At 31.2% G+C, this 24,885-nt stretch overlaps 1 protein-coding gene across 1 annotated transcript in view; it reads right to left on the bottom strand.

Annotated features, from left to right (window-relative positions):
- Window positions 1–13,525, bottom strand: part of LOC139524156 (growth hormone secretagogue receptor type 1-like) — a 71,822-nt gene extending 58,297 nt beyond the window's left edge. The window contains exons 1-2 of the mRNA XM_071318765.1: window positions 13,279–13,525; window positions 10,926–10,991 (exon numbers count right to left, since the gene is read on the bottom strand). The gene's annotated coding sequence lies outside the window, so the exon portion shown is untranslated. The remainder of the gene's footprint in view (window positions 1–10,925; window positions 10,992–13,278) is intronic.
- Between the last annotated feature and the right edge of the window lie 11,360 nt (window positions 13,526–24,885).

Raw genomic sequence — 24,885 nt, forward strand, 5'->3', positions numbered from 1 at the left:
AACACAATGCACATTGCAATACTTGTTAATAGCAATTAAGTATATTATATAAATATGTCCGGTTTGTTTTTAATCTAACTTCAAACGTAAAACATCGTACAGATTACGTTGAACAAAATCAAATCTATTAAATGAAGGCGGTGATTAATTTTCTTTACCATAACACATAAATATATTAAAAAAGACGTCAACAAATTTGACAAAATCAGATGAGAATTACAAATATAACATCAAACTTAATACATGAATTTGGGATAGATAAGTGCCGTAACACGTCTTATAGTAATGCGAATTCACACTCAACAAAACAGTCACAATCGGGAATAAGTCATGTTCGGTAATTAAAAGATAAGACGACGTAATGACAAACCACAATCCACCATGTGTATAAATGTCCTTTGCTAGTTTGGTCAAAGACACATCGTATGGATCAACTAATTCGTGATGGTGTCCATAAAGTTAATGGAGTGTCAATTTTAATCTGTCCTCCTCATAACTTTGTTGAAGCAGTTTCAGTGTAAGGAGCACACTTCTGTATATGAAGTCTGTATAGTGTGAACAAGCACGAGAAAAACGTATTAATTGTGAGATGTGGCAGAGGGTATGTTACTGCTGCGAAATGGGAAATTGATAATTGGGAAGTTGAAATCGTCCCGTTTATCATAGATTTTCGTATGAAGTCGTCCATCTGCGTCAATATTAAGGAAAAGATCAAGGTATGAAGCAGTCCTTCAGGTATCAGTAGTATCCTTAATTTGAAGTTCGCTGGGATATATGAGATGTAAGTATTGGCTGAAATATGGGTTATTCAATGATAGAACATTATCAATATATCGGAAAGTAAAATTAAAGAATGTCGCAAGGTGCTTTTTCTTTTTGTCTTTTAGAAGGTTCTGAATGAATTCTGCTTCATACGAGTACAAAAACAAATCGGTCAGCAGGGTTGCGCAATTAGTACCCATTGGAATACCGACTGTCTGTTGAAATATAAATCCTCCAAACTCAACCTATATATGGTCGATCAAAAAGTCCAGCAATTTGATGATATCATCTTCAGTATATTTTCTGGAAGATTCAGTGTGATTCTTCACAAAATATGAATTATTAGAACCCAAAACAAAAAATTTGTATCTACGATTCCCATTTTTATAGAAAAATCTCTGTTTTATGAGATGGTGAAGTCGATCTTTCAACTGAGCATGGGGAATAGTAGTGTATAGCGTAGAAAAATCAAAAGTCTTTATGTTGCTACAAAATTGCAAAGATTGTGATCGAAGATTAAGCAGTAGATCTTTCGAATTTTTGAGAATCCACATCTGGTTAACACCACTGGTAGAATATATCTCATCACAATATTTTTGAAGCCCATCTTTAACTGAAAGAATAGTAGTCAGTACTTTAGAAAGATGTTTAGTCGAACATTTTGAAGAACCAGCTATGTATTGTTCTTTATATGGAGTTTTGTGTAATGTAGGTATCCAGTATAATGAAGGTAACTTTTCTTCGTTTTCTTTGATGTTGATACCAAAAGAAAGAAGGATTGATTTATGATTTTGTAAAATTTCGTCCTTGGTAAATGATAATAAAGAATATGTTGGGTTACCAGTAGTTTTATTTATTCCAAGCTCTGTTGTGAGACATTGCAAATAATATTTTTTACATATGAAGACAATATTATTTGAGGCTTTATCTGCTGGAACACCATATTTGTCATGCAAAGAGGATAAAGCATCCACAACATCAGGATTCTTGAAAGGGTTAGTAACTCTTGTACTCATATAACATCGTAGTTTTTGTATGCGCCTCTGAATGCATGATCGAATAGCTTTGATCCATTCAGACAAAGTGTCCAGTTCTGGTTCGTTTTGTTCGCGCTTTACCCATGTTCTTGCATAAGAATACATCAAATCATTTTAATATAACATAGACAATTAATGGAGAGAGTTCGCCATATATGCATATTTATTTATATATAAAAAAGGTCAACCCCCGTCCTTTTAACTATAAAATATACATGCTCCGAGTAAAGACCGTCCCTTTAGTGCATTTCATACTTATTTCAAATTTTTGGCAAAAATAAGGTAAAAAAAAAATCATTAAATTTTTCTAATCATTTTCGCCATCAATGATAATAGTTGCCTTTAATGTTAACGTGGCACGCCATACTTGATAGGAATGTGGACGTGAAAGAAAGCACTTTTCTCAAAAGCGTCATTGGAGACGAATAGCCTAGTTTTACATTCCAGGGCGACGACTTCGTCATTTATAAAACAAAATACATGTCTCTGAAGGTAAAGATGAACTAACATTTAATATAAACATAAATATCCGTCTGTTGAATAAAGAATTTTTATGTAGAAATGTGGTCCTGTTAATACCCCAGTCCCACTAGGCCACGATCGCACTACGATCTGTGAAAAAAATGCAAATTTTGATGATCGTAGTACGATCGTGTAGATCGCAGTAAGGTCGTATCACGGTCGTGGTGAGGTCTTCAAGATCGTGATGAGCGTGGCCAACTTTGAACATGTTCAAAATAATCGTGGTGCGGTCGTGGCCAAATCAGGTCGTAGTAGAAGCGTAGTGAGAGCGCACTACGATCGTAGTAAGATCGCAAAGGTCGCTGTACCATCGCAGAGAGAGCGTAGCGAAAGCGTGATTCTGTTCGGAGAAAATGCGCCACGATCTCATTTCGACGTTATTACGACCTCACTACGATCATGACGTTCTCACCGCGACCAAACTACGCTTCCAGTACGACTATACCACGCTGTTCATGACCATAGTACGATTCTAGCACGCCCTTGCCGTCCTCATCACGCTCTTCTCACGACCTGACTACGTTCATACTACTATGAAGACAGTTTTTGTATCTTTCTAGATAAATATTGCCAGCACGGCTTCGAGTGGGATTCCGTCTTTTGGAACGATTCACAATGCGGGGTACTAGCTCTTTATTCACACACAAGTCGGCAGTTCAATACAGTAAACATAAAAAAATTGGTAAAGTCCAAATTCATTTAATAAAGTCCAAATATAAAGTATCAGTGTTACAACTTAGTTAATTTAAACCAAAAACAATGTATATGAATGCGATGGAAAATCCGAACGCAGTTCATGTGCTCTCATTGGCATATCCAAACGGAGTCCCTGTATATAAATTTATCTTTCTTTAAATACCAAATAGCGTTGCTAACAACAAAGTTTGTAATGGTCATTTCGTCAACAGATTGATTACGTTTATCAAAGAGAATTACGATAGGTGATCAATCTATCGGTGAATTAAATTGTGTGTGTATCTGATATGACCGAATAAAGTTGTATAACGAACTTGTAAGATGTTTGCTTTAGCTTGGAGTTTAAAAGGTTATTGACAAATATAAATTAATAATCTTACATGTTTCAGATGTAAACAAATATTTCGGACATGTGAATTCATAGCGAATTTTGAGATCATTAATAGTATAGAATACATTGAATATGCCTGCTGCATACGAAATGTACACAAAAGAAGTCAATACAATTAGACAGTTTGAAATATAAAATTTAGTACCAAAGTAATGTGTGACACTACGACCATTATTCTCATTGTCATTTTCCCATAACATATATTAATTCTCTCCAGGTTTTGTTTGTCTGTATGTAATTGGGACTTCGTGTCCATTTTCTCTAACGGCTCAACCATGCTTCTTGTATTCATATAGATTAGACCGTTGGTTTTCCCGTTTGAATGGTTTTACACCTTTTATATCTTGCTGTTCGGTGTAAACCAAGACCGTATCTTGGCCTATAATTGTCACTTTAAAAAATTGTTACTTGGATTGAGAGTTGTTTCATTGGCACTCATACCACATCTTCCTATATCTAGTGACACATCTGTTTCATATCTGCTATCGTTCACTAAAATATCGTCATTTCAGCTTTATGGACCAGCAATAGGTTGTAATTTAGGTCGGATTGGTCGGCCGACATCTCTACTTGATCAAGATTCGTTACTTTCAGAGCTCCATCTGCCTCTACATCAACCCTTACACCACGCCCATCTGTTCTAGTAGATTTTGGTGGCTTAATTGTATTTTTGTCGAGAAATCTACGTATTAATTAGAAATAGAACTGAAGGAATGATACTGTATTGATATGGAACACGATGTTGACGTTATTGCTGAGAGCGTAGTAAGATCGCGGTTTGAACGTAGTGTAATCGTGATAAGAACGTGCTATAATCGCAGTAGAAGCGTGGTAAGATCGTGTTGCAATCGGATAACTCGTGGTATGGTCGTAGTGAGAACGTGATGAACGTAGAAAGATCTTGATAAGCGTAGTAAGGTCGCAGAATAAGCGCGGTGAGAACGTGTTATAATCGTAGCGGGATCGTTGTAGAAGCGTAATGAGGACGTAGTAGCATCGTGAAAGCTCATACCGCGACCTCACCACGATCTGAATTTAATTTAGATCGCGGTGAGCGTGGTGCGATCGTGGTCTAGTGGGACTGGGGCTTAAGAAACAACCATTCTGCGGAGATTACATGCTTAACAAAGTTTTGCATTTTTTACGCTACAAAAGACATCTTCATGCTTGACATGATTAACGTCTGTGTCACAGGGTTCTTAATATTGAAATTTAGTAAAAAAAAAACAACAACAAATAAACTGTTTTAGTATTCATGAACAACTTATCAAATAACTTCATTTACATTTCCAAATTTCTTTGAAATTTGTCACAGTTCCTTCTGATTTTCGATCAAAATTCGACAGTCTGCTAAAATGTCACTTTTAATCCATGAATATTAAATACGGGAATATCCAGTTTTCCTGTCTCAAATATGTTTAAATTTAGCTCCTAAAGAAACTTGCCATTCATATCTAGCATGAAGATAAGTGAATAAGTTCTTCTTCGAATCCATGAAATAATCTCCGGTCAACAGTTCATTTGAAATTTCGATGATACAATGAAAACAACGAGTACACAAAATTGCATTAATTTTGTGCTTAACCCATCAAACGATGAAAACGAAACTCACGAAAATTATGGCCAAATAAACAATAAAACTTCAGATATTTCTACATCTTTTGGTATCTTTTTTATAAAATTCACTCATACAGTTAAAATGTACCTCGTAATATTTAAAAAAATAAATATCGATTTTAGTTGAAATGATATAACATTTATTGAGTGAAAACACACTTTCCCCCCACGACTGTAGATCCGAGAAGGATGATGTTTTTCCATCTGTTTTCTTTTAATTTTTAACTATGAAACAGAGCATGAATGATAAAATTAGAGTTATCTGGTTATGGGAGATGTCCTCCGGATAGCATTTTGTCCAGTGGATAGCTGGACACTCCTTAACCAGTTTTCGAACAACACAATTTAATCACTGGATAGTAATTCACTGGATAAATATTTATCCAGTGGATAACTTTCTCCAGCCTTTTGAACAACCAGGCCCTGGTGTTCAAGTGAAAAAAACTACTAAGTGCAAAAATTACTAATTTTCACATACTTTCTAAAAACAGTTTGTCGTGTATAATATGCACAAAATGCAACTTTGTATAAACTTCCCCTTTGAATATATTAAAAAAGTGTATCAATATTAGTTGTTTTATTTGCTACAATTTAATATAATAAAATTGAGAATGGAAATGGGGAATGTGTCAAAGAGACAACAACCCGCCCAAATAAAAAACAACAGCAGAGGGTCACCAACAGGTCTTCAATGTAGCGAGAAATTCCCGCACCCGGAGGCGTCCTTCAGCTGGCCCCTAAACAAATATATACTAGTCTAGTGATAATGAACGCCATACTAATTTCCAAATTGTACACAAGAAACTAAAATTAAAATAATACAAGACTAACAAAGGCCAGAGGCTCCTGACTTGGGACAGGCGCAAAAATGCGGCGGGGTTAAACATGTTTGTGAGATCTCAACCCTCCCCCTATACCTCTAACCAATGTAGTAAAGTAAACGCATAACAATACGCACATTAAAATTCAGTTCAAGAGAAATCCGAGTCTGATGTCAGAAGATGTAACCAAAGAAAATAAACAAAATGACAATAATACATAAATAACAACAGACTACTAGCAGTTAACTGACATGCCAGCTCCAGACTTCAACTAAACTGACTGAAAGATTATGATTTCATCATATGAACATCAGGCACAATCCTTCCCGTTAGGGGTTTAGTATCATACCATCATAACATATATGAGAAGAACATAACCCGTGTCATGCCAACAACTGTTTTTAGAATAAATGTGTTTAGTTCCGATGCAAAGACCTTATCAATGACTCAATAATATAAGCATTGTGTCTATAGTTGTGTACAGCTGAAGCTTACATCTAATTTGAAATTTTCGTTTAAACTTGATATCAAAATTCAAAAAGTATGATTGTTTTCTCTTGATAATATACACAAAAAGCTTAACACAAACATAGTAGAAGGATATCTCTATTTCAATTGAAATTTGAGATATATATATGTTGTTAATGAAACAATCACCTTTTATAAAAACTATGTTACTGTTAATTTTAGGGGTTTGGTTAACACCTTGTTTGTTTTTTGCATCTTTTTTTGGCATTTTGGCTAAAGTGATATTTTCCATGACGTGACTGTTCATGTACCATATATAATTACAAAAACATAACATTGCTGGTTGTAACATAGTATTAGTTTTGGGAATAATTTTGAATTAAAAATTTATAAATTTACCGGTAAGCGAAAACATTAAGATATCTTCGATCATTAATACTCTTTGAGTTGTAAAATTTCCAACTTGAATTTTGAATCCGCTGAATATAAACATCAATCATTTATTTACAAAATGTTCATCTTCAAATATAATTGTGTTAAGGTTGTGATTGATCTATTTGGTGGACAATATCGTAACTAATATGTTATAGAACTTTTTATTATTCTTGATAATAATATTTACAACTTTGCTATGGATACCGTACGTATGTTAAAACAGTTACAATTTCTAACCCACGATGTTAAAAAAATAATCGTATGCCGATTCACTTAATTTTGTCGTTGGAAATATATCTTAAAATCAAACATTTATATAAAAGTTATGCCCCTTGTGCACTTTTATTTCTATAATTTTAAAGAAACACGTGTTTTAAACCCTGATATCGGTTACATGCGTTAAGTTTTAGTGTTGATCCTGAGAGATGCTGATTTGTTTCAAAAGAAAACATTTGTCATCATTATTTTGTATTTAACGATTTGTTATGATATATATCTTTTGATAAAATACAAACCATGCTTAACGAAAACATGATAGCAGAAACGCAAGTTATATATAAATTGCAATTCAAGTCATTTAAACAGGTTATGGTCGAAACAATCATAATAAATTGAGCATCTAGTAAACAAAAATGTAAGTTTGAGGTTACTATTAGTTTTTTTGTTGTTAATCTATTGCTTTTGTCTCTCTTCTCTCTTTTGTTTTGTGTCATATTGAAATCTTCCTTGACATCATATGATCATGATGATTTTGATTTTATGGTGTTTGTTCGTCAATATATAGTTGATTTTTTCAGAATTATTTTGTCGTTTCTAGTTGTAACATATTATGAGTTTATGAAATAATTTTAATTCAAATAGTGTATTTGTATCGATGAACAAAAACTATTAAATCAATATGCGTTAATCTAGCTGTATGATTTTTTTCCTTGAACTTATGATCTTGTGATTCTGAACCGTTCTGTTCATAATACTAGGCTTAAGACACATTGTGTCAATATTAATTGAGATTAACATACTATATAATCCTTGTATATGACAACGACTTATATACATTAATTTGCAGTATTGCCCGAATTCGAATTCTCATTTCATGGACAATGTCAGACTAATCTAGTCCATGAAAGCATAATCTGAATGTTTATAATTCATTTAAAAATATACATTTACCAGAGAGGCGAAAAAAATCAGAAAGACATTTAAACTCAAAAATCAAAAACAAACTAAAAACACCATGACCAAAAATGACAAATAGACAAACAGACAATCAATATTAAAAACGTACTGTACAATACAAACGTTGTGTCCTTGTTTTTACAAAGACAATGCTTAATAAAGTCAACGTTTTTTTTAGTATTTTATTTCATACATTAATAATCCAGACAACATCAGACTATTTCATAATCGATACAATACTATATATAATATTTACCAATCACGCTTGTTATCAACATTTGTATAACTAATGAATATATTGTCTAGATTGTGATCTGCACCAGTAAACCAACACACTTTTTATTGCTACTGGTGTGTTTGATGGACATATCCCTCTTTATTGAGTTATCAACTAACAACAACCAATTTACATAATTAATCATTATTTTCCTTAAACCAAAAAGTCATATAACTTTTTAAACCCACCTACATAAATCACCATTTTTTCATAAATAACGTAAGGATTGTTCGTAACAGTTTAGTTTTTTTTATAAACATGGGTAACATTTTTTTTAATACATGGGTAGCATTTATTTTCTATACAACTTGCAACTTTACAATTTCATACAATCTATCCGTTGAATACATATTAGTCCAAATAGTTATGACATCTTGAAAGGCTATTAAATTAATTTGTTTTGACGCCTTACATCGACGTCATAACGCCGAACTCATATTTTCATTTGGATTTTGAGAGGGAATTTACTGATTCATAAAAACGTTTAGCTGATTTATCCCCAAGATGCTTCATTTCGGAAGTATAAAATATATTTTTGAACCAAAGTCGGAAAAATTCAAAGGACCTGAATATCCAGATAGTATAATACAAAGGTTCCAGAAATTCGAGTCTGTCAAATTTTACCGAGTTTGGTGCAAGAATCATTTGATAATCTCCTAAAAAGAAATCAGATAAACGTTCTAAAAAAATCAGTCGACAAGTTCCCGCCTCGGATGGAATTGTAACTTATTTTATTATTACTGTAGGGATTAATTGGAAATATTTTGCACAAACAAACACATAAAAGGTAAGAAATTTTATATAAGCAAAATCAGCTTTCGGCTCAATATTTCTCGATGAAACTTTATGTCAAAATACAAAAAAATAGAAGTTATCGATATTAATGCACTGCTTCATGTGCACTTTAATTTATATATTTAAAACTCACTTGTTGAACACCCTGATGTCAGTTACGTACATATTTATTTAATAAAAGAGGGACAAAAGATACCAAAGGGATAGTCAAACTCATAAATCTAAAATAAACTGACAAAGCCATGGCTAAAAATGAGAAAGACACTCGACAAACAATAGTACACATGACACAACATAGAAAACTAAAGAATAAACAACACGAGCCGCAAGATATAAACCAAATTAGAACGATGCTGGTTGTCTTCAAAATAAGACATGCGTCATCTCAAAATAGTATTCAACGATTTGTTATTATATATTTCTCTTAATAAAATACACAGCAAGCTTAGTGGTAATGTTCCAGACCATATGAGTATTTGGACCGTACGCGTACGGTCCGGACCGTATGCGTATACTCGTACGGTCCGACCATATGCGTACGGTCGGACCGTATGAGTATACGCGTACGGTCAAGCTGACCAGACATGTTTTGAGATCATATGGGTTAATCTTTAAACAATCATTTATTAAAATCTTTATTTTTAGTTATACAAATTGTTATTATTACAAATAGATGGATGAAGTAAATAAGCGAACAATTGACATTAAATATTTGTTTAATTGTATATCTGAATCCTATTTTGTTATTCTGGCCCAAGGTGAGACTAGTCTTGCTACCACAAGGAACGTCATATTTTTTTTTTTTTACATTAACATGTTTTGTTCATGCATGTTCCTTTGCATATGCATTTTTTTGAAAAGTTCCTAAATATTCTATAACAATTGTCCTCCCACATTATGTTTACTTCCGATAACTTCAATTTCAATGAGCATACTGGGCTGCAATTAATGAATTACTGACATGCTAAATACAGGAGTTAAAATATTAAGTTTTTATTTCAATTACTATTGAACTTTTTATATTAGTTTGAGATATAAGTTATGTTGATCTGTTATATACATTTGTATCTAATAAACTTGACCAACTTCTTAATATTAGTCAGACCGTACGCGTACGGTCCGACCGTATACGTATTTTGAAAAAGTACGCATACGGTCCAAATACTCATACGGTCTGGAACAGTAACACAGTAGAAGACCGTCCTATTTCAATTGACATGTAGGATATATATAAACAGGTTGTGGTTGAAACAATCATCAGCATTTTACTTTTATTTGTATGATAATTTTATTTTAAATTTTTGTATAATGGGTTAACATTTAACTGTTTTTACATACATATTTCTTTAATGTTTTTGCAACTGTGATGATTTCATAAATAATATAATTTTATCGGTAGGAGAGAGCAATTAAATACCAACTTTCATTGATATCTTTAAGTTCTCTTAGATTTCTAACTAAAATATTTAATCCTTTGATTGTGAACTACAAACAGTAATCGATGCTCGGCTACAATAATAATGATGTCAAAGTTGAGATAATTGTACTACATAATCCTTGTTTAAGGCAACGATAATGTATACATTTATTTACGGAATATTTATGTATACTATATTTAAGAAATAATTCATTGAAGCCACAGATTGTTGGAAATTTACACATGGCCTGGGCCGTGATATTCGATTTTTATCCTGAGCGTTAGCTTCCATGAATTATTTCGATTCTAATAGGACAAATACGGTCATTAAAATACTGAAGCGAGGGTTGGTTTGGTGTGTGTGGCTGATCTTTTTTACTCCCTGTTAAATAAAGCTCAAATATCTTAATAAATCCGTAGCTTGCATGGGTTATTTCGTGATTACAAGCTAGTAAAAAAACTGTTTAAATCTTCTAATTCTCAAACCCAACATTTGCCATTTTTCACTTACATGATTTTCTCGTAAGCTTCCGTCAAATCCAAAGTTTCGTAACTAAGGAGCCGCCATGTTGACTTGCTGAAATTAGAAAATATGCAAATAATGCAATAGAATAGAAAACAAAACAAAACCTACCTCAAAAATCAGTTTTGATACAATATCATACGAATTTCGATGGTTCACGTAACAGAAAACTTTCAACTTTAGCAGTTTCATTTGTATGACGTCATGTTTTGAAACGACTTAAATGCGCCAAAACAAATAATAGACTTTCGCGGAATTTTATTTTTATGAGCTCTTGTGCATTGCTTCTTTTTATTATGCATCCGAATAAGTATAACATATTTTGTCTTTTTTTACTTGCACTTTTTAAAACAATAAAATAGGTTCCAATACATGTAGATTTACGTGGGAAGTATATTGTAACAGCCATTATTATGTATATCTCTGAGTATGCGCTAAGTATAAATATATCGAGAATTTTATCACAGTGTTGTTTACAAAGCGAAACAAGCACGTCGTATTAGAATATATATTTAATTAAGAGACAATGTCAGACTATTTCATTTCATCACAGCACAAGCACAATGTCATATCCCGTTAAATATTTTAAATTTACAAGTTGCATTATTTAACCACAATTTGTATATGCTCTCAATGCTATCAGAGCTAATCTAACTGAAGAAAAGTGTTATAATATGTCTGAGGGAGCGAAAATCAAGGTTATAATAATACTTATCGACAATAAATTCTACTTTTAATTAGTTATATAAAAAAGAAGATGTGGTATGATTGCCAATGAGACAACTGTCCACAAAAAACCAAATGACATATACATTAACAACTATAGGTCACCGTACGGCTTTCAACAATTAGCAAAGCCCATACCGCATAGTAAGCTATAAAAGTCAGAGTCTTTTTCCTATTATGAAGATTTTGAACAAACCATACTTGACAAATTCGTTACAGTTGAAATAAACTTATGAAACATATTATTTTGTTCTCCGAAATAAAATAAGGTTAAAACAAGATCAAAATTGTAATAAAAGAAGATACACACGTACCAACATTCATCTGAAATACTATCACGATGCTCATTAAATTTATACCTTTTCTCGCCTTTTCACTTTTGAATTCGATCGTTACTGATGGGTCTTATGAAGACAAAATCCGGGTTTTTTTCATCAGTTTTTTTCTTTATCTTATTTATAATCAAGTATATACACATCCAAACATTTATATCCAAACGTATAATAAGTATAAAAGCACAGAGTACTACATTATGGAATTGACATTCATGATGACACGAGGTTCCACAATAAAGTGACAGGTACATAAAAGAAATATTTGATAGATCTTGCTAGAAATCGTGTTTTCATGATTTTAGCTTAAAAAAATGTAATTAGAAGTATTGAATGCTTCTTTTTGTAATTTCACAGGGTTGTAAAAGCGTTGACCGTGCGCACATTTTTAGAAAGAAGTGCTTTCGCTCTTCATATAATATGTACTGCGGTCAACGCTTTTACACCCCAATGAATTTACAAAAAAGAATCAAACAATTCTTGAATACTTAAGATACACATCCTTAAGATATATTCTCTTTCATTACAAGAAACGTAATTGAGAGTGGAAAAAAGAAGATACGGAGACATTATTAAAAAAATATGAAAACGTCAAAAATATATTGAAATGCATATGTATTAAAATAAGATACGAAAATCAAGATTGCTAGCATTGTCGTTCATAGTGTTTGCTCATTTTCAGCGTATTACTTTAAAATGTGATACGAACATTTTCTTCATATACACATTTTTCTCGCATTTGTCTATATTTGTTAGTTTATATTTTCCTGTGTTACTAAAAACGATTTACTCTTAATTGACCGTTAAAGAGTTTGTGTAAAGGCTAACCATATCGACTGGATGATGAACAATGTTATGTTATCTTCATTTGATTGATATCTTCTTTGCAATTGGTTTTTAAATCATTTCATATTTACAAACGTAAATAAATTTAGTATTTAGAAATCTTTAACTTTACATTTAAAGTAATTTGTTGAAAAGATTTTTCAAAAGATTTAAAGGTCATTTTGCTCTCTCCTATATTTACGTCCACTTTGTTTAACATCGAACAGTTTTCAAAGAAATGTGTAAACATCAAATAAGTTTATAATACGTCAGTACATCAACTAATATCTATAACAGAAAACTAAATTTGGAAACTAAAGTACGAAATACTAGCAAATAATATGTAAATAAGTGCAAAGGAAAGAATTCAAATTAATCAAAATTAGTTTTCTAAATTAAATGAAGTTTGTTTTTATGCAAATACACATAATGTTTAAATAGTTATAAACAAGACCTACCTGTTGCTTTCTGCATTAACATCGATATCCCAACTGTCATATCTTACACTAATTAATTACATGCTGTTGTTGAATCTTAGTAATCCGATTTAGATGATAGTCATATGTCCTGAATTTCTATTCAGATATATTCAGCTGCAATCTAATTCACGAAAATACGAAACTGTGTGGAATAAGAAATGACTTCTATTATCGCATAAGTAGATACTGTTATGAATGATCAATAAATATCTTGATAATAAAGAAGCTTATTCAAAAACCCTCAGTTATTAACATTATATTATTTTGGAAACTTATATAAATCTGTAATTATATTGACAATATGCCTTGTAATTTTCCTGTATAATTAGTTATATCTTGCAACTGAAGAGAAAATATCGAAATAACAGAGACACTTATTTCCCGTAAACTTGATATTTAGGAGTTCTACATTTCTATACAGTTAATATGTTTTCAACTGTAAATGTAACCAAACACGTCAGCTTCTATCCTCTATATTTTGTTTTAAACGTCTTTCCTTGATTCTTATATTTATATATACCTGTTAACTAATAGTAAGATCTGTTTCGAATATAAATGAAGTACACACAAGCATGCAATAAGGGAATAGATATAGATTCTTACCAGCAATTTTTAAAGTTTTTACATTGAAGTCATTGATTGTGACTTTTAATATTAAAAGTGAATTATGTACACTTAAGCATGATTTGGTATATTTGATTGATTGATTGATTGATTGATTGATTGATTAATTGAGTGAAGGTTGCTTTACGTCTACTGGCAAGTTTGAAATGCATGCTTAGGATGCGGAAATTTACAAAACATATAAGTCGGAAATATGTGACCATAATGATTAAAATTATGAAGTTGTGATAGGTTTAAATTAAAAATATATTCATAATTTTATATCATACAACTCAAGTTTCTTTAGTTATTTAACACTATTTATTGTGCTCGATATTTCAAACACATATCAAATGCAGAACACTGAATGCTAAATATATTGCAATGGACACCAAATATTATTTCTTAACGAAATTCCATAAAATGTAATGAGTTTACCTACAAAATAATAGTGCAATTGTTGCATATTCTCGGGTCAAGTGTCGCAGATTCCCGAATCGCGAAAAGGTTTATTGACCACAGAATTTTCAGTAGTCCTGTATCTTTGTGTTACTATGAATCACGAAAAATTGAAAATTTTTAGAGCTTTGAATATACTGCTTCAAAGGACAATTTAAAACTTCTATCGCATTAAACCAAAAGGGCAGTAACCCCTGACTTGTACTTTTTTAAAGCTTATACACGTCCTTAGTAGTTTACCTTGAACTTCTCAAACATATCTCAGATATCAGATATAACTTGATTTATTAATTATTTTACTTATTCATTTATTTAATAATTGCTTCCTTAGACACATATAGTTACTCTCAATTATGTCATTTTATTTAGCTTCACATATAAACGGTTAATAACTGTTATATTATTAATTCAAAGATTCTATTTAATTTATATGTTTTATCAAATATGCTATTAAAACGAATAACATGAAAACACTTCCAATTTTCTGGATCATTACTTGTGTTTCGCATTTCTTTTCATACAGCAAATGCTTCTAGTCATCATTGATGGATGGTGATATACTTACGCTGGCTTTATATCAGATAATATCAACAGTATTTCATAAATTGTAACTACACAACAAGGTGGAGTATAATTGCATTTCCTGATACATGAGTTTTCTCGAAAAGATAGAAGATTGCCGATTTCACAATTTGCATATGTGAACATGGCACAATTCGCCTTTTCAAATTTGAATGATACTGGACAATAATTTGCAAGTGATTTCTAAATATGGTTTTAAATAATTAAAAACTAGCCAATTATATATATAACAGATACTTGGTCACACTTTTTTTTTGTTGATATTCCTCTTTTATTTAATACGTTGAAAACAATATTATATGGTTTCTTATAATTTTAGTTTTTTCTCGTGTAATTTCTTGAAATACTACAACACACTACCTTCAACATATTGTGTTCTATCAATAACCAGTTTATTATTCACGGTAGTCATCATTACTATATACACAAAATAAGGTATTTAATTTCGTTCCATACGGATTTTCAATTAGAATTCTTATGATTACTTTTCTTTTGGTGAATTGGCAATGATTCGTTTGCGCTATTACATGTACCCTTCTCTTCAATGAGTATCCCTTTTGATGAAATCAAACGTTTGTCGGAAAAACAGGTCATTTTTTGTAATCGTCTCATAATGAATTTAAATGAACGGACATGGTACGGACGACCTTTCTGGTTTTGTGACAGATCCGGTTTTATGAAACATATGTTCAAATTTCAATTGTATAGAAAAATATAGAAAAAGAGATGATAAGAGAAAAGTTAAGTATAAATAGACTGCAATTCTGCGTGACTAGGCAAATGTGTATCTGTGATATCTAATTTAGCAAAGGTTCGTATGGTTTACAGTAGAATAATTGTCTGTAACACACAAATTAATTAAACTGCTCATGATGTTGCCGTGTAAAATATACGACGAAACAATATTCAACGGCACTCTTGTATATCAGGGAATGATATATTTTGACCATTCTCCCAAAAATTGTAAACACGTTATTATCAATTATTGTTTTACCTACATCTTGGTTTTTTGTTTATCATAATGGTATAACGAGTTAAGTGCATTAAAGCTGTTAAGCGGTAAAATAATGTCCAATTCCCTCTCATTAATAACCAATCGTATGCAGATGTCTTAAATCTTATCTTAATGTTGTTTTATAAGAATAAGTTGTTGATGGCATATCATTGATAGTCTTTGTTGAAAAACAGTAAGTGATCTTTCTATTAGGAGATATTTATAGATTTTAATATGGTATGAACACGTTTTTGTTAAATGTTGGCTTCTTTGTGTCATTGGCTTATACCTATATATGCTTTGATCAAAACAAATCTATAAACATATATACAATTATATGTCAACATGAAATAGCAAGGTTGAATTCAATGACTGTGATACCATTGGTAAGTGAAAAGCGGTAGAATCAATCACGTTCCAAAAGAATCAAATTGGATTTCAACACTGTACAATCTTTAAAACACATCGTCGTATCATTAATACAAAAACAATTTCCTCTGGAAATTACACATGCATGATTTATACTATAAGTATGCACTTTCGGAGATAAAAAAAAAGCCAGCTTTACTTTGTACTCTAATTTTATGGCGCTTTAGACCAAACCTATACAATTTGATTGCATATCCATGAAGCTAGGTAAAACACTGTTAAGCGCACACTATAAATATAAAAATAAGAAGAATGGAATGTTGCTTATAAAACAACTTGGAGTTTCCGACAGGTACGGTTTAGTGATATTGTCCTATTGATAGAATATAATATATGTTTCAATAAATATACTTATCAGTAATGGACTTATTTTAAGATTGTAATTAAATCATAATGTTAAAAATTTTCTTCATTTATATCCGCTTGGAAAACTAAAACATGTTGTGCTAAAAATGTATTTTGCTGACATATGATTTATTACTTCCGTTCATTTACAGTGTTCATGACCTTGAATGCCAATGCTGTGGTTCTGAGTTTGAAATCCCGCGAAGTTAAGATGTGTTTAATTCCTATCTTAATTGACTAGGATTTTCATTATGCTTGCCGAAGGTCGGGAGTTTCTCTATCCCGTAAACACCAACAATCAATGGTTTGATATATGGTTAACGCTAGAAAATAACTTTTGCTTGTCAGAAGAGTTCATGTGAACTTCTGATCCCAATCATTATTAACATCTTTACTAGTCATAAAAATGTTATAAAACAAACTAAATATTTGTTATACTTTCAATAAGCTACACTCCAGTAGTCCATTTCTTCTGTGATGAATGGTTTTTCAATATGCTGTAATGTTAGATTCACATGATTTTCTCAAATGTCCCATACATGAACGAATAGACTGTCCTAATTAGGAAAATAATATAGAAACAGAATTGATACTCTATACTAAAATAATCGTAAACCAAATAAAGCAACAATAAATCGTCATATTTAATTAAATTCGTCTGAAACAGCTTTCTGTCTTTATGTTATATAATTATGATATACAATGTATAACTATGAGGGATGTATATCAAAGTCGTATGATAGTTTGGCTATTTTATCTTTGTTTGAGTATCAATGATGAGTCCTTGGCAGACGAAAAGCGCGTCTTGGGTATAACATGTTAAGTCTGATATCTTCAATCACTGACATCATTGATGATACTTAAACAAAAAGTTTCTTTATCACGGTTGTCAATAACCACTTTACTATCTTATTACTATGTATGTACATCCAGTTGCATGTAGTTATTTACTGCTTTTGTTATCAGTTATACCTTTGTTTGTTTTTAGAGTTTATTGTTTTTTCTCTTTGGTGTTTATTGTATGATCTTTTACTGAACGGTTTAGTTAACTTATGATTGATATTAGCGAGGATCTGAAATATAGGTTATAATGAATACGTAGCTGTAAGTCATGACTCAGTTGTCGTATATGTATGTCATATTCAAGGTTCAATGGCTTTATTATTTAGAAAGGTGTGAGTTAAAGGCAGATCTAGAGCTTGAAATGTTGTTTGCACAGCTGTTTTTATCGACTATTGTATGTTTGTCCTCTACTTGTATATCTGTAGTGTTTATTGTAGTGTTTATTGTATGGTTATTGTCTTATTGTCGTTTACCATACATCGCCTTCGGCATCTATACTGAGAGATAGTTAATAAATGATAGTAGGAAGACCGAACCAGACAAATATTCGTCACCAATCATTCACCGATCAGTCAAGTTCGGGTCAACCAGTAAAGTCTAAGGTTGCAAGTATTGTAAGTTTGATATGGCTAGTAATAAAACCAATAAACCCAAAATTGCTTCCTTCAAAATTGAACACACTATCATTAAAATAACCGAAGAGATTCAACAACAATCTTTAATAATTATTGTGTCGACTAAATCGGACTTCGTCTCTTAAAACAGTTAAGCAGGAGGTAGATAATTTGCAACGAATTTCATAAATATAATTAACCATTTATTGTAATGAAAACAAAATCATTTGAAAGGTTTAGTCAAATCGTATTACATTAAAACAAACACAATGTCAATCGACATTGCAAAAAAATGATTAATGTGGACTAAACTTTTCCTTTTTTTCCTTTTTTTAACATAACATACACAGAGCCATGTAGATTTTACTGCTTCTTGCACAATTTATTTGTGACAACGTCTGGAGCAAAATGCATTTGTCTTAGTTATTAATATTGTATAATAACAACGGCCTTTTGGACATGCAAAGCAAAAATAAATTACTGACGAAGTTATTGAAATGTCAATAAATCCATGCTTAACGTGTAATCCATGTTATCCTCTACGCAGCACAGGAAACAGGATAGGACAAATTACTGGTCAAAGAGGGATTTTATATAGGGAAAACAACTCTTGATAACTATTTACTTGTAGAGGACTGTGTTTTAAATGATCCATATTTAACTACAAGTCCGTTTTCTTTCCGTCTATAACTTAATTGCAACATCACTTGTCGATTGCTGTTTTATTCGTTTTAAGTAGAATATTTGCAGGAAGCTTCCCATGAAACACAAAAATGAATTAGATAAATCCTTTCACACAAAATTATTGCCTTGAAGTTCTTTTTTCTTAATTATTTCACATTTTGTAGTCATGATCATGATACTAGTAATTGTATTCATATTGCAATTAATTGAAACTAATTAAAGAACTTCGCATATATACAACGATGCCTATCTGTTTTGTTCCTCGGCTGAAACTAAGGCAGTGTTATGTAATGTAATTCGACTTCAATTTGCGTATATATTTATTTGAAATGCTGTGATAGTTCGAACGTAGGAACACACATACACATGTATGTGTAGTATTTATGCGTCGGTTTATTCAAACTTCAGCATTATAGTGTTATATTCTTATTCTAGTTCTGGCTTCCGATGTATTTGGGTGCAAAATGTTTTCTCTACTTCAAAGACATGTAGCCGCCTATGATTACTTCTTCCTGGAAATTTTGTCGCTGATTATTTTTTTAATTCCATAACATCATTAGGGCTGTAGAACTGTAGTACAAATTTAGAGTTTAAATCATTTGTTCAACTATTAGTTTTTGATAACAATGTACATCGCAGCCAGTTCCTATACAGCTTTTATCATGTGGATGATATATTTACTTCAGATAAATGTTGTACCAACCAAAATAAATGAATAAAAAAGTAAGAATAGCTTGTTGTTTTACTTACTGTCAGTAAAAAATTGAGTTTAATAATTTTTTGAAGAAGTATTGCACCGGCACGTGTATAAAAACAGCAAATGAAAGTCAAATGTCTGTAATTTAGATTAACTGTTTCAATAGAAAAAAACATATTATTAATGAGAATAGAAGAAAGAGGTAATCCGCGTTAGTTTAATTTGATATCAACACAAACTTAACAAACTGTTTTTGGTACGGTCTAAGAAAGGAACATTTAATGAGTGGTAACAAATAATATAAACTATTAAATCTAGAATTTTGATTTACATGTCTCATAACACACACTCATTTTGTTAAATAAGCATTGGTGCTCCACAATGGTGTTATGCATTCGACCTATCTACTGGTTTTGTCTCGTGAGTTTTATTATCTTAAAAAAAATATATAATAAATTTGCCGTACGCATTTAAAATGCATCGAATATCATATAGAAATAACTAATAAAAAAGATTTCTTTTTGATAAAATGTCATATCTGAATGACAATAGTAATGACTTAAATTTAACCTATGCAAATAATTTCGTTTCAAATGCAATTTTTCTGTATACAGTTCTTACAATCTGTTAAAATGGAAATTTATGATCAATTGCAAAAAGTCAGACGGAACCCCAAACTTAATCTGCGTGATTAATTATTGCTCATCAAATTGCAACAAAATTAAAAGCAAAAGCTTACTTACTTACTTACTTACTTACTTCCTTATTCTGCTTGGTGAAAATTAATTAGTATCCGTCAATACTATAGACAATTCTCCATGAAAAATGGTAGAAGTAGTTCATTAAAACATTTATGGACAACACTATATATATTATATGTCAAAGCTTACTATCAATCGTAAATATTTATTTTCCCTGTATGGTTTAATAATAAACCAGAAGCTTTTATTAATGCACAAATATTTCAGCAAAGGAGAACTTTTTTGTGGCGAGTAATTATTCTGATCTGAACAGGGTTTCAGTGCAGTTTTAATTGTAATTGTTTTTCTTCTGTTTTTAAGATCGATGTTACAATTTATAAATAAACCATTATAGGTGAAGGTAAGGCCGAACATCAAGCTATAAAGGGGAAAAACAAAGTGGAAAACCGTTCAAACAAGAAATTACAACAGTCTAATCTATTTACGAAACGAGAGACGAATAACTATTATGAACCATATCAACAAACGACATCCACTAAACAATAGGTTCCTGATTTAGAACAGGTGCAAACAAATACCGCTGGTTTAACGTTTTAACAGGCAAAAACATTTACCCTTACCTGAAATATTAACATCGCAGCTTAGAAGGACACACCAGACATTTTAATTAAAATGGCTTCACTTAATCAAAAGACATTTTAACATAGAATTTGAAATAGTTTGAAAAAATCAAAATATCCCAGAGTAGAACAAAACACTTCTCGGAGTATTCTTAACAATGCCTTAGATCATGTACCAACTTATTGTAAAGGAACCGTAGTTTAGTTTTGAAGTTTTGGTTATTAATTGGAAACGCTATTAAAACGCCATATTGCAACCTAACTGTAACAATAATGTTGTTTGTAGAGCCCCTAACTTCAAAACGATCAATGTTAGCTCATTGATCATTTGAATCAAATGAGCATCAACGGTTGTCAATTTTATTTCAAAAACATATCGTTTATTGTTTTAATCGTGGAACTAACATTAATAACTGTTTTGGATACAAGATTGTCGCATGCTTTTAAAAATTGCGATGCTCCTCAAATCCGTACTTAAGCGTTTTTAAAAGTTTGTGTGTGTGTGTGTGTTTTATCGATTGGATGAGTGCAGGTTTCTCGTCTACATCAAACAAATTTAATCCCACCACAGTGTGTTTGTGTCTGTCTTGAATGGGGCAGATAATTCAGTGTTTCTTGGTTGTAGGTTTTTATTATCATAATTAGTTGAATTTGTTTTTGATTACATAATTCCTGGTTTTTTTATCTCAATTTTGTTTAATTTTCATATGGGTTTGCCTTTTAAAGCTTGCTATGCAGTGTGAGTTTTGTTCATTGTTGAATACGTACGGTGACCTTAGATTCAAACATCAACTTCATATGGTCTATAGTGTATAAGGTCAAATCAAATATCTTGTTTTACATTACAATAACCTGAATTTATTATACAACATTCTCCCGTGACAATAAAGGACTAGTACATTTCTAAAGTAAGACACATGTTGCTGTTTGCGGAATTATTTCTTACGACAAATTCATGCGGGATATAAGTAGACTTATTTATAACTAAAATGATTTTGTGTTGCATTCAATGAATAATTGAAAACGATGTTCTAGAACCATCTACTATAACGTTATCAATAAAATTAACACCTTTAACTCCTCGAATTGCACGTAGCATATCTTGATTGCTTCCTTTAACATGGTATTGTCTACGTACTTAATTACAAAATGACGGCGATGTCCTTTTCTAATATTACTATTACAATACAGAAAAACAATAGTTGATTTTGCATAACCATAGTTTTCAATTCTATCAGTAAGATGTATCTCAAGCTACAACACCGTAAGCTATTTCTAAATGTAATTTTCAAAATTACCTATTGAATTTGAAAGAACGATTTATTCTGTATCATCAACCCTATAGAAATATTTCTGTTTTCTTCCTGTTTTTCTCACTAAATTACTTTGATAAAATCGATATAGCTACTCCATTTTTAATTAATTGATTGTATTAAGATTTCATCATATTACTCAGTTGTATATGATATTAATGGACTTCATTAAGTTTAATTCTCAAAATGTATGATGCAACTCTTTCAGAGCATTTAAAGATTGACAATTTCAATATATCTTGGGTAGATTAATATCAGAATTAATGGGGTAAAATTGTACAAAAAATTTCTGCAAGTATGATGTATTTCAAATAGATTCGGCCGATAATTCTATCAACGTGTGGCTTATCGAAACATTTATACTGTTTGTCAGATTCGCATTAAATGCATTGATATAGAACTTTATGAATGTAAATCTAATTTTCAGTGTATTACTTGTTAATGATATAAATATAAATCAGATACAATACACTAATAATTTAAATAACTACTGGTCACGTGCAGCCTTCAACTATGACCACACGCAATATATTGTGCAGTTTAGTTATATGTTTACGGCTCCGGCATGACAAAACCACTTACCCAAAGAAAACCTAAGGCCTGTTAAAAAAAATAAAAAACAAAAAAGCACAAAACAAATCCAGGCCTTGAAGGCATAAAACTTTGCCCAGTGCTCTGAGCACAAAAATCATGCTCGAAACATGAAATCCAGCAATTTGATTGGTTGATTTTCGAGTCTGAGTACAAAAATCATGCTCGAAAGTTTTATGACCTTGAGGCCAGGTACACATATAAAATGGTAGAGTTCAACATGTTTGTGAGCGAGTAATCTCCTCCTTACCTGTCATAGGAACAAACTATACAAATCAGTATCACATCCTTTCATACATTAGAGTGGAACGAAACACACCAATCAAAAATTAAATTAATCATTAATATACTAGAACGATCTAAAAAAAAATGGAACATTCGTCTGAAACCAGTTTCGAATAATAAAACATATTGTTTCTTAAACTAAAACACCAATACAGTAATGTTTTCCGAATTGTTAGAATGCTTATTATGGCACCACTATTGAAGCATTGTTTACAGCTTTTGGTCCCGACTTTTAATCAATTGTTTACCTTATATAATTAATCTTCGACTTTAAATTTCTATATTTTGAAAACTATTTACTTAACAAGACATGGCACATTAAGTATCAATGTATTCGTTCAATTATATAAAAAAAAAAAAAAAGAAACACCAAGCAAAACATTGAACTAAGTTACTGATTTGATTGTTTATATGTAACATTATTTACCGATAATAGACAACGGACACATAATAAGCAAAGGTATTTAATTCACCACTTTCAAGAGAAATCTTAAAGAATACTATTGTATAACTACAACTTATTTGGTACAGTCAGAAACTGTGTGTCCCCAGGGTATTATCTGCTGAGTAGGTTATACTTCGATACTGCTTTTTATGATTTATACTTCAGTCATGACACATTCTATACAGCTATGAAATTATAAGCCCAATGTCATTGATTAATTGTCATTAAATATTAGATCACTTTCGGTTTATTTCATCGTTAGAAAATCGCATTTTATAATCTTTCAATACCATACTTAAGTAAAATTAACCGTTTCGAAGTTAAATCAACGAACCAAATACTGCCATTATGGTATATACAACCGATGGAAATTTGGAATCCGAAACAACATACTTAATTTTACCCTTAGATAAATCGTTTTTGTTTATGCCTTCTGAGTTTTAATTTTTGGCGTTTATTTAACTCTTTACACAATTTAAGAAACTTCGTACTTTTTTTGGTCTTTTTTTAAAACTTTTTTTTAATTAGAGCGTCACTGATTAGTTTTTATAGGCGAAACGCGCGTCTGGCGCTAATACAATTTTGTTAGTCCTGGTATCTTTGATGAGTTTATTTACTATTTTTTTAAATACAATGCTGTTTTATTATGTAATTGGTTTATAACAAAATTGAGTCATTATATTTGTTATCATCATGAAAATTAAGACCTTCAATGTTATACCACTCTTGGGAAATTATGCATTATTTAAAGTCTGGTATCTTGTCACATGAGATAATAAGCTATATAGAGAGAAAATGTATTCTAATGAACTATTCGTAAAAGACAATCATTATGACACCAAATTATCTCTTGCAAGCTTTGTAGAAAGATAACTGGATATACAAAAAAAAAAATATAATTATTGAAAAGTACAAAAGACCATATCAACTTTCAGCACCTGACGCCTACTACGAATAGCAAAGGTAATTAAGGAAAGTAAAAAGGAACAACACATGGTACAGATAAATTGGGTAAAGGCACATTATCTGGTGATGTTGAATTAGTTTCGATTGCGTGCAAACCGTAAATCGGAAAACTAACACACATAATTTAATGCTTGCAAAGTCAAGCTCCGTACACGATGGCCACTAACTGAACAAAGAAATATAGTATACTAAAGCGATTTATTTGAAATATGAAATTTAAGCTCTAGCAAAAAAAACTCTATAACGGGAAGGTTCAAACTAAATCATATTGACTTGATTTAGGCTATCATCATCTGGCTCCGACTTCGCGCACATTAGGCTATAGCTTTTGGGATAAATTTTGAGAGCAGTGTATCTCGAAATTATGATAAATGAGAAGTTTTCTCTCTCTTTAAGTACAAACATTGCACTATAG

The sequence above is a fragment of the Mytilus edulis genome, chromosome 5, assembly GCF_963676685.1.
Source record: "Mytilus edulis chromosome 5, xbMytEdul2.2, whole genome shotgun sequence".
NCBI classification, from domain to species: domain Eukaryota; kingdom Metazoa; phylum Mollusca; class Bivalvia; order Mytilida; family Mytilidae; genus Mytilus; species Mytilus edulis.